The following is a 17,865-nucleotide window of genomic DNA, read 5'->3' on the forward strand; positions in this document are numbered from 1 at the left end:
GTACACTTGGGTACACGAAGTTTATTTACTGGATACTTAGAAGGTTGTATATGACTTTAAATTTGAACCTATAAAAGGTAGGCCAATGTGGCGTAAAAGTGATAGTCCTACTAGAATTATCCCACCTCCATACCACAAAATGCCTGGCAGACCAAAGAAGAAAAGAAGACAGTCCATGGAGGAGAGAATGATCCAAAAGGAAAAGTCCAGTCAAATTGAAAGTGTGATAGCAAGTCAAAGTCAAACTCAAGGATCAAAAGAAGTGGAGAAGCTTAGTAGGAAATTTGGGAGTGTTACTTGTGGTAAATGCAAACAAAAAGGTTACAACAAAAGGACATGTAAAGGTCAAGGTGTAGGTCAACAGGAGGGTGGAGGGGCTAATGAGGGTCATGTTCAAGAGTAGTTCGTATGGTCAAGTGTAAAGTTAAGTTGTTAAATCATCTTCTGGTCTAATTTGTTTAAGAAACTGGCATATGTTGGTTGTTTTAACAGTTATTAATATGTTAAGTTATTTTGCAATTCCAAAACTCATTTGGTTGCTTCTTTTTTGTTACACTTGGATATTATAATGATAATTGCTTTTGGTTATGTGCAATGGTATTGTAATTTGCATTGACTTATTTGGATTATATCTTATGATTTAATAACACTTAGTAAGTTCCAAATGGTATTGTACTTTTCTTAATACCATTTCCTGTATTGTATTACCATTATAGTCTCCACAATAACAACAATTAAATAAGATAATATTCCATACATTATAATTCGAGATACAAGGTTCATGAAATGACCATTATAGTATACAAAGGATTATTCATCAAAACAATAAGATCCCAAAAAAACCTTAGCACCATAGGTAGAACTTAACCCTAATCCCTAATTCCACATCCAGAAAACAAGAAAAAAAAAATCCAACTACACCACAAGTAGAACTTCAATTTACAAACTTCATCTTCTAATTCTTTCACTTTCATCTTCAGGTAAAACCTTAAATTATGAATTTCATTTTCTAACTCTTTCACTGAAAGCTTCAAATTGTTCATGCTCTTCAGTAGACCAGGAATGATAGCCTTAGCACGATCACACATTGGAGGATCAAACCATCGAAGGAATCGACATTTTGAGTCCTTTCAAAGATGAAGCACACAAACTTAGGGCAAAAATAAGGTGTTTGATTACAAAAATTAGAACGTTACTTTACCGGTAGAGGGCATGCGTAGAACTGTCGGTCTGGATTGAGTGGAGTCCACGATGTGCACAACACATAATTGTTGCCACAGAAGCATCGTTACCATTTTAGCAGAGAGAGCCGTTTGGGAAGATGGGTTTAAGTCGAGGTTAAATAGAGAAATTAGATTGCAATTTTAGTCCCATAAATAAAAGGACAAAAATACCCTCACGTGCATGGCACGTGGGGAAGAAAACAGAATGCCTCTAACGGTAGTTAGAGGCAGGGACCAAATCCACAGCTCAAACATCAAAAAATGACTTTTTTGTTAGCAAATTTTTTTTGAACCTTACCCACAAAAATCGGCAAACCACAAGGATCATTTTTGCAATTTTTTCTTTCAATAATTTACTCTTTAGGAAATTAGTATTCTCTTATGTTTGTATTTTGAGATTTCCAAGTGTTTAAAAACAAAAAAGGGACCAAATCCACAGCTCAAACATCAAAAAAGGACTTTTTTGTTAGCAAACTTTTTTTGGACCTTACCCACAAAAATCGGCAAACCACAAGGATCATTTTTGCAATTTTGTCTTTCAATAATTCACTTTTTAGGAAATTAGTATTCTCTTATGTTTGTATTTTGAGATTTCCAGTGTTTAAAAACAAAATTATTTTATACTTTTTACATAATCATTTTTCATGTATCTGTAAGTTGTAAAACACGTAAAAAGTTTGTTTGTTTGTTTGTTTTTTTTTTTTTTTTTTAATATTTTCCAATTTTGTAAAAACTAAAAACGGTCTAAGTGGTCGATTAATCGACACCTAGACCTTAGGTAGCCTTACAATTAGTGTTGGTTGGTCATGTTAGTCGACCTTGGTGCTAGTCGGTTCTAATTGGTCAAAGTCTGTCAATAAAAATAAAATATCAAAATTAATAAAATAGTTAACAAAAAAAAGTTTATCAATAAAAAATGAAAAAATTACAATATTGAAGAGAATAAGTAAACAAAAAGCCATATTTCTCATTTATCATTAGGTCTCTTCTTTTACACTCTTATTAGGTGTGAGACCTATGTATTACATGAGTTTACTTAAAAAAAATTAAATACAAAATTCTAAACATTTGAAAAGTATGAATTTATAAGAAAGTGAAAAAATATTGAATTATAAAAATTAAAGTGTGTTTTTTTCTCTTTTAAAATTTAACAAATAATTTAGATAAATAAATACAAAAAATAATAAATCTTTAATTTGGTAATTTTGAAATTAGAATGAAAGTTCATTAATAAAATTGATATGCATTTATTATTAAATATAAATACTATCTACAATTTAATGAAATGAAAAAACTATAAAATGACATGTGGAATAAAAATTAATTTAAAATAACCACAAAATTATATGTGGCAAAATAAATGAGAATAAAATGACATGTGGAATAAAAATTAACTTAAAATAACCACAAAATTATGTGGCAAAATAAATGAGAATGTAATATGGGACAAAAAGATCTTTATTTATTAGGAAGGACAGCTTCATTTGTTTCTTTCCACATTGACATCGATGCCAATTATGGACTTTATATATGATGATTTGTAACTTCAATTCTTAAACAAAAGATTATGATTTTTTTATGGTTGCTTACTTATTTTTTTTAAGGATATTGATGATATTTATTTGTTTATTAAATAAATTCTTTTATAACTTAGGAACTCTGATTAACGTCAATTAACCCCAACCCCAATCTAAGCCGTCCATCATATTTTACAACCTTGTATTTGTTTTAAAAATTAAAAATGCACCTTATGGAGTGCACTTTTATATTATAATTAAATTTCAAAGGGTATCAAAGTCCATTTTCCTCTCCCATTATTTTGCCATAATGCGTTTTTGAGAACGGCAATACTACAAATTCAAATTCCCTAAAACCATGTGATAAACTTTAATTATTATTGTAGTGTGTGAGGGTAGAAGAGTAAATTTACTTGCCTTGTGATTTAGATGGGAATCCAGTGTGATTTGGATGGGAATCCTGCGGAAACAAAGGAAGTAATTCAAACAGTCATTTTAATGACTGTTTGAATTACTTCCTTTGTTTCCGCTGGATTCCCATCCAAATCACAAGGCAAGTAAATTTACTCTTCTACCCTCACAATAATAGAAATGTTAGAAACCACAGCTAAGAAATGGAATTGCAGATTCCAGTAGAATTGGAATCCTGGAATCCTGTATTTGGTTGGAATTCAATGCCCTCAAATTCCTTCGAATTCTATATTTGATGGACCCTAACCATTCATTGGAACAGGTAGAAGGCATTTAGTTTCATTCTTTCTTTTTTTAGTAAATGACCAAAATATCCTTGTTATATATTAAGATAGAGCCATAGAGGAAGGACCTAGGAGAGAACCTAATGTTTCCATTAAAGAAACAAAACACCAAAAGGCTTATGATGAACAACAATATTAGAGAGAGATCACTCATGCTATGTGAGTAAAAAAAAATTGTTTATTTCAAATATTAGTAAAATTAAAAAACACAAAAACGGAACTGACAATGTTTTAAAAAATTAACTGATTAGTTTCAAGTAAAATGACTTCTTCTATCTTCATCTTCTCAATCTCCTTCTTAAATCGTAAAAACCAAACCAATTTCTATACAAACCCAATAAATAACTTGGACTATTTGTAACATCATGGGCACCAGGGACAAACCTTGCAACAAAACTACAGTTTTTGCGAAGTAGTTGTGTAATAGGCTGTTGAGTAGTTTATCAATTACTTGATAAAAAAAAACCACATTTTAAATAATTTGAAATGTTTCTCGATGAAAATGCAATAAATATAAAATGTGGGTGACAGAAGTTGAAGGGCAAAATAGTCATTTACCTGCCATTGGTACTATGATGTCTTAACCGAGACAACATACTGCTTCTCTGCATATGTTGAATCGTATGAATAAGATCCCAACAAAAATCCTAAAACCTGGAATTTACATGACATGAACAAAACTAGCAAAAGGGTAAGGGTAAATGCGTAAATTTAACCAAAATATAAAAACCTCGTTTTGCAAGTTGTGTTTCATTCCCCGGAAGAATAGCATGAGAATTTTAACTACCGAAGCACAACTACATATGTGGATAGGAAAGCATGGGGTTTCACACACACACAAAAAAAAAAAAATCATTTAATAAATTAGTATCTGAATAGAATTCGATACTCGTGGGTTACACCAGGGGTACGAACTATTTTATTAAATTGTTGATGGGGCTTTGGCCCTTTGGGGCACAATATATATTTTCAAAAAGACTGGATTGAATTTAGTAAGACCACTTGGTTATTTTTATTTATTTATTTATTTATTTATTTTGACATTGGGTTACCTCCCCCTTAAGCTTCTCTTTAGATCCCCCTCTTTATAGCAAAGATGCTATGAGTACCATCTTTACCACATTATTCTATTGTACAACATAAAATACAAAGTTATTTCGTCAATTAAGTTAAAGAGCGTAAAGGTTTATAGATATTTGACAATTGATTATTGATGATTATTTTATTAGAAATTATCCCCTACTCATTTTTTTATATATCATCTTATTACTTTTAGATGATGAAAAGTATAATAAAAATTTATTAGTTTTATTAATGTCATAATTTTAATTGTGTAGGAAAATCATTAAAAAAAAGTAGGAAATTCCTGGTTTAATCTATTCACCCAGTATATTTTGTTGGCCTTTGCTTTCTTGAGGTATAATACAGTCTTGGCCCAGGTTTGAAGGCTTTTACAAAGTTGGTTCGATTTTTTCCTATTAATAAATTTTGATCCAAACAGTCTCATAATTTGAAAGTTAAATTATTGTTATTTTAAAAGTTATGGTTTTAATATCTTACTGTATTTTAAAGTTATTTTTTTTGTCTCTTACATAATTTTTTTATTGTTTTCGTTTTTATTAATTTTCTTAACATATAATTTCAAGCATTATTTGTGTTTGCATCCTTTGTATATAATTGTTTGGATCAAAACTTTACTTTGATATTTTTATGATCAACTTAATATAATAAAATCGTCACCTGCTCTATATGTGTACATAGTTTTTTTAACCGGAAAATATAAATGTATAATATATTTCTAAACTTACATCTAATTCCACTTATATCCACAACGGAACTTGAACGCTCGATCTCAAAAAGGGTGACAACATGTTAATATTTGTAAATCACATTCTATATACAAATTACAAAACTATTATCCCACATATTTTAGTTAGATTTTTGATCATTTACATGTACCCCTTAGTGTGACATTATCTTGTTCATTTTCTTGAACGTTAGAAGAAATAAATTTTTTTACAATCTTATTCATCATAAATTTTGAGTTTCAATTAATTTTGGCTTTTTTTTTTTTTTTTTCGTTTTACACTTCTACACATTTATTTTAGGAAACAATTTTAACTATACAAGTAGGGAAGGTCACAGATTAAAAAAATGAAATGTGAGTATCTATAACCTACTGGAAGCTTCTGTGTAAGAAAAAGAAATACAACATAAATCAAAATACACATCAAAATCTGAAAATCATAATGCGACAATGTAAGAAATCCAAATATGACAACTGTTGTATAAGAAGCCTGAAATTCATAGTGTAACTGTTTTAGAATACAAATCCAAATGCAGCAGAAATCAAAAAAATCAAATCCACCACAACATATGAAAACAAAATCGAATTTAACAACCGAAGATTACAACAGAAACCAGAATAATTGAAGTCACAACATCATACTAGAAAAAATCGAGTCTAACAACCAAAGAATGCAACAGAACTTAGATTATTATAATCTGAGTCACAACATCGTATTACGAAAAAAATCAAATTTAACATCGAAACCTATATCACATCATATGAAAAAATTTATAATTTGCATCTGATTAAAAAAAAATGGAAGTTAACAGCCTAAAATATTGATATTTGTATTACAGGGTAAGAATAAAAATCGAATTTTGCATTAGATTAGATAAATCGAATTTAACATAGAAGAAGCTTTGAACTAATATTGATCCAGAAACTAATTGTGTGATTTGCATCTTTGAATTCTCTAATTCTCAAAATAATTCTGTCTTTCATAAAGAAATAGAAATTAATAGGGTATTTCAGCATCAGAAATAAAAATCTACAGTCTGAGATATAAATCGTTGGATCGGAAATCATAGGGAAAATCAATCAGGGTTCGATGCAAGGGTCAACGCGACAAGATCTCGACAACTCTCAATCAAGGGCAAAATCCATCAGGTCTCTGTTGTGAATATGAAATCAATTTTGGACTCAAAATCGATTTTGGTCACATAAATCATAGTATACACTTTCTTGGTGAACAAGAATGATTCAAGGGGAAAAATGGTCAGGTAGACAATCTGAAATAAGATTTGGAAGCTATATTCGAGAATTGATTAAAAAGAAGAACTTCAAGGATCGGATGCTTGATTACACTTTACAACAGGTTTGACATACTTCATATTGTAGAACACATCGAATGACCAAACTCAAAAAAATGTTAGGAAAAATCATTTTGTATTATTGTTGGGTTGTTTTGGTGAAGTTAAGGAATAAGGTTTATACAAAATCCACTTATATTGTGAGCCTTTTGATGCCAACGTTATGTTTTGAAGTGATATTGACATGAAACATATAATTCATGTAACTATATGCTGTTAACCAAATAGTATTTATGTTGTTAATTGGTATTGGCTACACAGTATATGTGTTTTCTTGTGGTAACTAATTTGTCAAAATTAACAAGAAATGGTATGTGACCTGATGGTTTTGTTATCTAAGAAATTGGTGAAAATAACTATTAAAATCACAATTTACTTTTTTTTTTTTTTCTTTTTCATACATGTAGTACATAGCAATGTATTTTAGTTTGTTGGTTAGTTTCTTTTTTAAATCAACACTAAATGGCAATGTACTTTTTTTTGGTTCTTTTATCATACCACTAAATAAATAGAATAGAAGGGTAAAATTGTCATTTTCAACAGTCAACATAACCAATCAGATGTATAATCAAACAACATGGTTTCAGTCAGATGTATAATCAAACAACATAGCCAGTCAGATGTATAATCAAACACATATTTAGTCAAAATATTTTAAAATACACCTATTTAGTCAAGATATTTAGGTTAAAGTTGTAAACTCGATATTCATTAATTTAAAATACACCTATTTAGTGAAGTATTTTAAAATAAACCTACTTAGTCAAGATATTTAAAATCACCTATTTAGTCAAGATGTTCGAAAGTAATGCAAAAGTTTTTGTCCCTAAATTGATTCCAAAGTCATATAATTGACCCTATAAAAAACTAATTTATTTTTACCTATATTTTTCAAATTAACTAACATATTTCTATCATTGTTTTTTAATAAATAAATAAAGAACTTACTGTAAGTGTGAGGAAACCGAGTTTTAGAGACTCAAAACTAAAAAATCAAACTATACTATAGATTGGACTATATCCCTACAAGCTAACTAACAATATTGTGGAAAAATATGTGTTTGATTAAGTCTTGGTCTTATTTGCACATTAAATAAGAAGAAGCAGTCGTAGGGCACATGGTTTCTTCATTTCTTTATGTGTGTATAAAAGCCGAATAGATGTTTGATAATAATATTCATTCACAAAAATAAAAATGGGTTTCTTTGTTAAGAAACCAATGGCAATGGTCCTCCTTTTGACTATCTTTCTTCTGATATCTTCCGCGTATGCGCAGGGTGGTTATTCCGGGTAGGATAACATTAACTATACATCCATCTCTCTCTGTTATTCTCGTAATCTTGTTATAAACAAAAGTATATGATTATACTTTAGTAGTTTATTCTTCTTCAATATATTAATTAATGGTACAAATAATAAAGTTTAAGGTCGACTTAATTGCACATCGATCCAATGCTACTAATCAACTAATCTGTCTTATATAATTGCAGGGACCCCATTTATAAGAGTGATCCTTATCCTGGAAGTGGAAGTGGTGGACAGTATCCTACGCCCCCGTAATTATATCGATCGATGTGCAATTCTCTTTGTATTCTGCAAATTTGAAGACGTCTTAATTAATGTGTATTGATCATATAACTACATATAGGAATAAAAATAAGTCTGTGTTGTATTGATCATCAGATTCATAACAACCTTAATTTATATATTATATGTCATATGTGACAGCATTCATATTATTATATATAAATGAAAATGAACTTGTAATAACCATGCATTCAGATTTATGTCATGCTTTTTACACATGTGAAAACTAATCTATAAGAAAGAAAAACCGGGTTAAGATTCATCTGATATCTAGGGTTCATCAAGTTGCAGAATGCAACTACTGAATTACACAGAAATTTACAAGTTTATATGCAACTTTTAGTTAAAACCAAAATACACTTCTATTTCTATTTTTTTTCCTAATTGAATCTCTCATAGCTCAATAACTTGTTTAATATTTTAATTTCTTGTGTCGATTTACTTCTCTCTACATAGTTTAATCCGATAACATTGTCACCCTCAAAACAACTCTTTAACTTAGTTGAGACATTTTATCGAACAGCTAAAGTGCACAGAGAAACAATCTACAACAAAACAATATCTTTTTGGGCTTCAAAAATATTTAAATTTTCCGGACACCACATTAACACTTGCTCGACCAAATCATCTTCGTTTGATGGATTCTTTAGTTCCGATTAGGTTACTTGATTCAAAAAACCAACAAAACAAAAACTAAATGGAGAAAGATAAAGAAAACCAGAGAGGTCGTAGTGTAAATTAAGACTGCAATCAAGTAAAGTAGATCATTGGGTAAGAGAAAAAAAAACAGTTTCATGATCGATGAGTTAAAGATACAATTAAACACACTACCTAGAGAAATCAGAGGAGAAAGATCTGTACTCTTTTTTTTTCATCGATGAAGACGGTGAACCAAACTGACATCGCAATACAACTACAAAGCATAAAGGTACAACCAATAGCCCGATGAATCCAGTAAGGAAGAGAGACCTGAAAAATCTTGGCCGAATTAAAAATACGTAACATAAACAAATACAACAAAATTAGTCCAAAAAAAATGGGAAAATGACTTATTAAGGTAACTAACTATTTCAATTGTCCATATATAGGTAATGTTCTTTTTTTGTACATATTAAGGTAACTAACTTGTTTTGTTTGTTCACATTTAGGTAATATGACCGGCTATCACCTGTTTTTGCTTATGTGACATCCACCTAGCATTACGTGGCATGGTGCATATATGGGAAAATGACTTATTAAGGTAACTAACTATTTCAATTGTCCATATATAGGTAATGTTCTTTTTTTTTTATACACATTAAGGTAACTAACTTGTTTTGTTTGTTCACATTTAGGTAATATGACCGACTATCACATGTTTTTGCTTATGTGACATCCACCTGGCATATGACTTGAATACGTTACACCTACGTGGCATCCACCTGACATATGACTTGTTTTGTTTCTTCTTCCTCATCTTATTCTTCAAAACAACAAGATGAATTTCAAGTTGATCATCCATGTGATTGCGGTTTACCATCTCGTGTGAAGATTTCAAGAACTCCTGACAACCATGGAAGAAAATTTAGAGTTCGTTAAAACTCGATGGTAAATCAATATTGTTGAATATGTTGCAGGAGTTCTTGAAATCTTCACACGAGATGGTAAACCGCAATCGATAATCAGCTTGAAATTCATCTTGTCATTTTGAAGAATAAGATGAGGAAGAAGAAGCCATCATCGATCGATCTAGGGTTTAGAATTAGGGGTGGAATCGTATGACACAGTTATAGTGTAATCGAATGAAGACAAAATATGCACCATGCCACGTAGGTGTAACGTATTCAAGTCATATGTCAGGTGGATGTCACATAAGCAAAAACATGTGATAGTCGGTCATATTACCTAAATGTGAACAAACAAAACAAGTTAGTTACCTTAATGTGTATAAAAAAAAGAACATTACCTATATATGGACAATTTAAATAGTTAGTTACCTTAATAAGTCATTTTCCCATATATGCACCATGCCACGTAATGCCAGATGGATGCCACATAAGCAAAAACAGGTGATAGCCGGTCATATTACCTAAATGTGAACAAACAAAACAAGTTAGTTACCTTAATGTGTACAAAAAAAAGAACATTACCTATATATGGACAATTGAAATAGTTAGTTACCTTAATAAGTCATTTTCCCAAAAAAAATTGTTACAACCTTCTTTTCCAAAAATATACTTTTATATTTTTGTAATCCACTTTCTACATTTATCTAAAAACAAATTACTACAGGTTTTGAAAAGAGGACTGATTGTCTAAACGGTTTGGATGGTCATTGAACTTTGTGTGGTTAATAACTTAAATATAAAATGATAAAAAATTAATTAATTATATAAAAACCCTATCCAATTAAAATAACTTAAATAAAAATCCTAAAGTTTCATTTATATGTTTTTATCTGAAAATAAAAATGAAAAAAAAAGGTTTTAAAATGATCATTGAACCTTATGTAGTTATAAAATTAACGAGAATAATCAATATAATTACAAAAAATAATGGATAAAAGGTATAATGTCTAAAACATAAACTCAAAATGATTTTATTGGGTTAACTGGTTTTTTTACTGGTTTAATCGATATGGTTGAGCTGGTTTTCTACCGGTATAGTTGAACCGGTTTTTCACAATTCATAAAAGGAAAATCTTTCCGCAAACTTCTGTGTAGTTATAGTTATTTACCGTATCCATACCAATCATTGGTTGTTGAGATTAGTAATTCAGATTAATATTTAGGAATAGATATTACCTTTTTTTTCTCCTTTCAAATAAATTGGAATGATTGAAGTTCTCCTATTTGGATTCGTGTTGGGCCTAATTCCTCTTACTTTGGCTAAATTATGCAGCCGGTTCTAATTCAACAACAAACGGTTTTTGGGTATAGAAAAACTGGTGACCAGTCTATTTCCTGGCTTAACCGGTTGGTATTCAAAACATGCTTCTTTTATATCTTTATTCTTTTAAAATTGCTTTTACAAAGTTATTTTTTTTTACAAAGATGTGTGAAGAAGAGTGGAAGAGTGAAGAAGATTATTAAGCACCAATAGACCAACCTTTTGGCTTCCATTTCTTATATAAAACCAAACATTTCCAAAATTAATACTTTCTAGTTTGAGTAAATTACTGAAATCGTCCCTGTGGTTTGGTTAAAATTGTCTATTTGGTCCCTAACTTTTATTTTGCACTCGTATCGTCCTTGTGGTTTGATTTTGTTGCATTTTTCGTCCCTATGGTTTGGTCAAAATTGCATGTTTGGTCCCTAACTTTATGTATGTAAGGGACGAAAAACGCACCTGTGTAACTTTTGATACAACATCCTCTTCAGCGGATCATTTCATGAACTCCATTTGGTTACAAGTTAAAGTCCCAACATAATCATTTCATCAAACAAATATATATATATATATATATATATATATATATATATATATATATATATATATATATATATATATATATATATATATATATATATAGAAGAAGAAGAAGAAAAAAACAGTTTCATGATCCTTATATATAAGATATGCTCTTTTTCTTGATTGAGAGTAAAATGTTCGATTTCAAAAAAGTAGATTGTTATAATTAAATTTATAATGTAATAGATGGTTAGATCATCAAAATACAATAACTTAATAGGAAAAATATGTAAAAGTCAGTGTCTTTCATTAAAATTGAACTATAAGACTGTATGTAATATAGCCAAAATCATACAACTTTATATAGTCAAAGTACAATTCCTGAGGGGTTAATTTTCAAAGTAATTAATGTTAAGATTTGAAAGTAATTAATGTCATAAGTGGATTTTCAAAGTGAAATTGTCTTAATAGTAAAAATATCAAAGTTCGGTGTCTTAATAGGAAAACAATTAAAAGGTTAGATTTCAATGCACAATTTTTAGTAAAAAACAAATAGAATCTTAATAGGAAACAATTAAAAGGACAATATCTTAATAGGTTAGATGGTAAGACTATAATAATGTAAATGATGGTATAATTGTGCCATTTTATGGTAGCAATAGAGAATAAAGACAATTATTTTACCTTAGAAAGGGCAATTTGGTAAAATAGCAACATACTTGGCTTGTTTGCTCTTCTGATAATATCAGCATATTATAGTATCATGTTTCTAATATGTTAGGTTTTGAAAGTATAATGCTGTAATTGGTATGATGTTTATACTTGGTTTTTCATACTACAATCTCTTATAGGAAAAAGAAAATGGAAAGTATAATTCCATTATCAGTAACCAATAATACCAAACAAGTTTCAAATTCCAAAGTACAAAGTTTTAATAGGTTAAAACTTTCATGTGCTCTTTATAAGGAAAAAGTTAAAAAGTACAATATGTTAACAGGTTAATTCTTGAAAATTCACCACTATAAATAAAGGTAAAATGATAAAATTAAAGAAAGTTTACCCTATTAGACATTTTGCATGTATATTATTAAGTAATCAACAAAGTATAGTTTGGCAGCTTGTAATCAGTGGATAGAATGCATAATCACCCAACACAACACCTTTATTTGAGATTCAATGGAACTAAAAGTGAACCTTCAAACATTAACAGAAAAGCTGAATAAGAACACAAAAAGCATCAAGTGTTTTATGGTATTTAGGGTAAAAACATACAACTATGAAATTCATATAGATATATTCAATATTTTTTACATCATAATAAAAATGATATTTAAGAAATGCAAAAACCTTTTTGAAGATCCATCTTGGTTATTGTGGACCAAAACAGAAAAGATCCACAAAGTTGTTGATAGGAAGAAACAACCACACATTCATTGTACTTGGAAAAATCTTTGTAATTATAGCAATGTCATCATGACACAAGGCAATTTTCATTGCTATGGTTGGCTAGCCTTTTGAAATTCTCAAGCATGTTCAAGCATGCATCATAGCTTAATGAAGAGGTTCCTGCAAAAAAATGAAGTTTTTTTAACAAAAATTCTCGTATATAATATTTTTATTCACAAAAGAGAATTGATTATTACCTCTTTATATTGACCACTTGTTTTTAAACATTTCAACCCACCAAAGACCATAACATGTGGCATTTCCCTTCCCTGATGTCCCAATTCGCTAAATAAAACAAGACTTCTTAAATTAAAAAAAAAAAATAGAATTGATTAAATAACAAATATCTTTTGTAAAGAATTACCAGGCGTACCGAATAAGTACTGAAAGTGAACCTTTAAACATTGACAGAAAAGCTAACTAAGAACATAAAAAGAATTGAAGTGAAATATATAAACACCCTTTAGTGATTTTTTTTTTTTTTTTATTATAAAATAATAGAATTGCTATTTACTGAAAAAGATTTTATTTGTGAAACAATTATTAAACACTAGTTATATAAACATCAAACTACATGGTCTAATTTCATAAACATTAATAAAAGTAACATGACATAAAAAATGACTTATGAAGAAAAATAAATAACTGATTATAAATATCAACATTATAGAGTTGTATATTAGGATAAATTAGGGGTGAGAATAACGAAGAAGGATTAATTTATTCTTTTTCATAAAGAAATAAATAATGGAATTTCAATTCTTCCCTAGGAATGATGAAATCCTTTGAAAACAGATTTTGGAAGAATTTGATGAAATTTAATTCCATCCATTTTGTCAGCCAAATGTGTAACTGAAGGAATCTCCCATTCCAATTCCTTCAAATTTCTATGGAATACATGAATCAAACACGCCCTAAATTTCTCTTGGGATTAAAATAGAAAAGGTAGGAAATAAAAACAACATGCTGATTTTGAAAATGTCATGTTGCATGATAGTTATACTGTTATATAGTCTTAAAAAAATTGTTTTTTTTTTTTTCAGAAAGAACCTCATCCACATCCTCTTTGTTGAGTCAATAGCCAAGATGCTGACTAGGAGAAGCATTAGACATCTGTAAAAAAATCCAAGTCATTCAAGTTTTATTTTATGAAAAGATGGAAACAAATTGTATATTCAATCATTTACCCCAATTGTGCCTCTCATTTCTGCCAATACCTTAGTTGCTCTGTATCACATGCAATTATGAAATTCACAATGCACTTTAAAAACTTAACCATGTTTTATTGAAAAATTGGAACCATATTTGTTTACAGGTTGAGAACCAGTAAACAAATACTTTAAAGTGATAAAATTTTAACTCTTACAACTGTGTGTAACTTTCACACAGTAAAATTGGATGAAAAACTTACAGACAGGTATAGTTTCTATAAGTGATGGCTGTATGTATCAGTAATAACCTATCCCATGTCACCTACTTGAATGAAAAAGCATTTCTCAGAAAAAAAAAAAAAAAAAAAAAAGGGTACTCAAAGGTTTTAAATAAAACAACTAACACTAAACAGATAAAGTTATACATCAACATTGTAACATTTGATGAACATCTGTGATACAGATAAAGTTAAACAATAATGACAGATAAATTTGGTTGTTGAACATCTGTGATACAATTTTAACTTGTGTAGCCTAGTTTGTAAGGTTGATGTGTATAATTAGTTTCTTGTCTACAAACTATGCATATGTTAAAAGGACCTCTTCTTTGTAATCTTATTATATTCAAAAGACCAATTTCAATAAAAAAATTACACTCTAAAAAAAATACAACTTAGAAATCCAATTAAAAATGTGAGATGCTACCAAACGAATTTACCATTTTGATCAACTTCTTTCGGCTTCTCCTTAATCTACTTTGACAGCTGAAAATAGGTCAACTGGGAAATAAAGGAATAAGGAATAAGTTCCAAAGAAAGATTTATGTTCGCCAAATCCAAACACAATAAAGCATCATTTAAACTTCAAAGTGATTTTTGTTTTAAAAATGAAAGTAGCATGCTATTTTTGTCATAACAGTGAAAGTAGCATGCTATTCTTCCCTGAAAATATTTTTAACACGCATGGTAAATATATTGAACATACATACAAATAAAAAAAAAACTAAAATACACTTGATGGGACAAATAAAGATTAGTAAAAAATCATAACAATAGCTAACAAATATTTGAGAATAATCAAGAATCATACTTGTGTAGTGTGTATATAGGAATACACCAATAAGATTCAAATCAACAACTTCCTGAAACTATGGCCTACTGTTTAGATCGATGTAAGTGACTCACCACCACCACCTGCAGCCTCAATCTGAAAGAAATAGCCACTTCCATTATATGGAGTCGCAATTCATTAGAAGAGAAATTATATATTGAGATGTAAAGAGAATTCACCTCTTTACAAATTTGTTTTGCTTCCTTAGGTGAGCTTGCATAATTAACCAAAACCTTGCATGTTATTTTTTTTTAATAGAAATGAAAGTAGCATTCTATTTTTTCATAAAAATGAAAATAGCATGTTAATTTTGTCTTCAAAATGAAAGTAGCATGTTATTTTTGTCATAACATGAAAGTAGCATGTTATTTTTGTCATAACAATGAGAGTAGCATGAGGGTAAATTAGTCATTGACTCATAATTTACATAACCATGTCAAATATATGTAGTACCTGGAAAACCCTCTTTCGACTTTTGTTAGTTAGAATATCAGAATAACTTAAAGTCGCAGGTCACAATCAAAACAACATACAGCAGTGAGAAAAACAATATTGATGAGTTTCTGAACCCTAGATCTCAGATTTAGAGAAAAATTCTGCCAAAACATATGAACAACGATATTTCAAAAAGATTCAGCAGAAGACTCCTGAAAAAAATCGTATTCGCGTATACTAAAAAGTAGTTGTTATTTTGAAGCATAAATTCAGTACAAGCCACATATGATAATCAAAACAACAAACTGCAATTGATCGATTAAAGTTTCGAAACCCTAGATGTCAAAAAAAGAAGAAGCAAACCTGTGTTTGAATCGGAAGAGCAGGTTTGTTCGACATCATTTGTTCTTCTTGTTCTTAGCAGTTAGCAACCTTTTCGAATTCCATCGGTTTTACGATCTCCAGCGAAGGATGGTGATGCGTTGGTCTCCAAGGAAGAGCGGAGAAGTTTCTGGAATGGCTATGGATCTCTGGACTTTGGGTGTTTTGAACGTCTGTTAGGAGCGTGATACCTGAAGACGTATATATTGCGGGAACACTAAGCCAACCTTTCGAATTCTAACGGTCTAATATTATAAAAGCTTTCCAAAATTAAGAGTTTTTAAATTACAGCTTAATCTTAAACTTATTAATATGCTTACTTCTTGTTTTTATATAGAACAACTTAAACTTATTTAAATGTTTTCTTAGGGGGTGTTTGGCTTGTCTTTTTGAGAGATAAAAGAACTTTTTGGAAAAGTTACAAAAAATCAGGTTTTCCTAACTTTTCCAAAAAGTCATTTTTCCTTCTATCTCAAATCCAAACTCACTTTTAAAATATATTTACCAAACATCTTTTGCCATTTATCTTTTCCAAAAAAAACTTTTACCCTTTCAAAAGACAAACCAAACACCCCCTTAGTAATGGTTTTGGCAATACTCAATTTGATTAACTCAATGTTGTTTTCACATGGATTTCACCTATGACCCTAAATTGTGTGTTTTATTGGAGACAATTGTGTATTAAAATGTTAAGGGTAGACAAACGTGGATTTATTATCAACTAATTGGTTATTATTAGTTTGTTTAATATTTTGGAGGTTTTGGGAAAATTGACATAAAAGTCCTTAAATGTTATAAGTTTTGTCTGTTTTATCCTTTGTCCGTAAGACGATTTCTTATGCGGTTATGCCTGATATTTTGGAGATTTTTTTTTTGGCATATATGGCATTTATCAAGTCATCCACCGGTGGTTGTTAAAGGACACTAATGGCATGAGACATAGTTATTAGACATTTAGAAGCCAAAAACCTATCTAAAGGCTATCATCTTTTTGCACCAAAACACACCTGAATAAACGTTTGCTCCATTTCTCCATGAAGACCATCATCACCGGAAAGGGTTTTTAAATAATTTTAGGGTTCGATTATCAATTAGAAATTCTTGTGGAAGGCAAAATCTTATATATTTGCAGTTGGGTAAACGAAGTCGATAATCATATGCTAAGTATCTTACACACTAAAACGAAGTTGTTCTTTGATTTCTTTCTTGCAATCGCTTTCTGAAACCTTTAATTTATGTAGGACAGTAGGAGTAAAGAACGACTTGATCGGAGGACGATTGGACGACCCATTTGTTGGTTTGAACGAGCGTTTGGCTTGAACGAGAAGGACTTTTACCTTCATGGGATTTACATGGACCATGAACCAAAGAATGAGTTTGTTAGCACCCTAGACAAGTGTAAGGACGCATTCCTGAATATATTACTTAATGGTGCTAACCTACAAAGTGCAAGTATGTCTAATGAAATGAGAGTACAATTCTACCATACTAATGATTGGGAAAGTGACAAAGAAGTTGAGGAATTAGTAAAAAACGACCTACAAAGTTCATGATCTAAACATCAGATAGGACTAGATGGAACCAAAGTTTGGTGATATATTTGAATCTCCTACTCAATTAAAGTTTTGTGTGGCAAATTATGTTATGACCCACGGGTATCAGATATATTTTGAGAAATATGACAGTGTAAGAGTTTTTACAAAATGTGGAA

At 29.8% G+C, this 17,865-nt stretch overlaps 4 long non-coding RNA genes across 5 annotated transcripts; 1 reads left to right on the forward strand and 3 right to left on the reverse strand.

The window, feature by feature from the left end:
- Positions 1–765: 765 nt before the first annotated feature.
- Positions 766–4,318, reverse strand: LOC144997867 (uncharacterized). Its single transcript, XR_013659973.1, has 3 exons — positions 4,054–4,318; positions 1,202–2,073; positions 766–1,127 (listed from the first exon to the last, which is right to left on the reverse strand). It is a non-coding gene; the product is annotated as an uncharacterized LOC144997867 (long non-coding RNA).
- A 3,474-nt stretch (positions 4,319–7,792) lies between these two features.
- LOC144997868 (uncharacterized) lies at positions 7,793–8,424 on the forward strand. Its single transcript, XR_013659974.1, has 2 exons — positions 7,793–7,944; positions 8,145–8,424. It is a non-coding gene; the product is annotated as an uncharacterized LOC144997868 (long non-coding RNA).
- Positions 8,138–9,233, reverse strand: LOC144997869 (uncharacterized). Its single transcript, XR_013659975.1, has 2 exons — positions 9,073–9,233; positions 8,138–8,247 (listed from the first exon to the last, which is right to left on the reverse strand). It is a non-coding gene; the product is annotated as an uncharacterized LOC144997869 (long non-coding RNA).
- A 3,676-nt stretch (positions 9,234–12,909) lies between these two features.
- On the reverse strand, positions 12,910–16,332 carry LOC144997870 (uncharacterized). Of its 2 annotated transcripts, none has more exons than XR_013659976.1 (5): positions 16,137–16,332; positions 15,318–15,434; positions 14,947–15,007; positions 13,275–13,362; positions 12,910–13,197 (listed from the first exon to the last, which is right to left on the reverse strand). It is a non-coding gene; the product is annotated as an uncharacterized LOC144997870 (long non-coding RNA). The 2 variants fall into 2 exon arrangements; XR_013659977.1 differs by lacking the exon at positions 16,137–16,332 and adding an exon at positions 15,518–15,656.
- Positions 16,333–17,865: the final 1,533 nt, after the last annotated feature.

This window comes from Lactuca saligna, chromosome 5 (genome assembly GCF_052625555.1).
Source record: "Lactuca saligna cultivar CGN05327 chromosome 5, ASM5262555v1, whole genome shotgun sequence".
Classification (NCBI taxonomy): domain Eukaryota; kingdom Viridiplantae; phylum Streptophyta; class Magnoliopsida; order Asterales; family Asteraceae; genus Lactuca; species Lactuca saligna.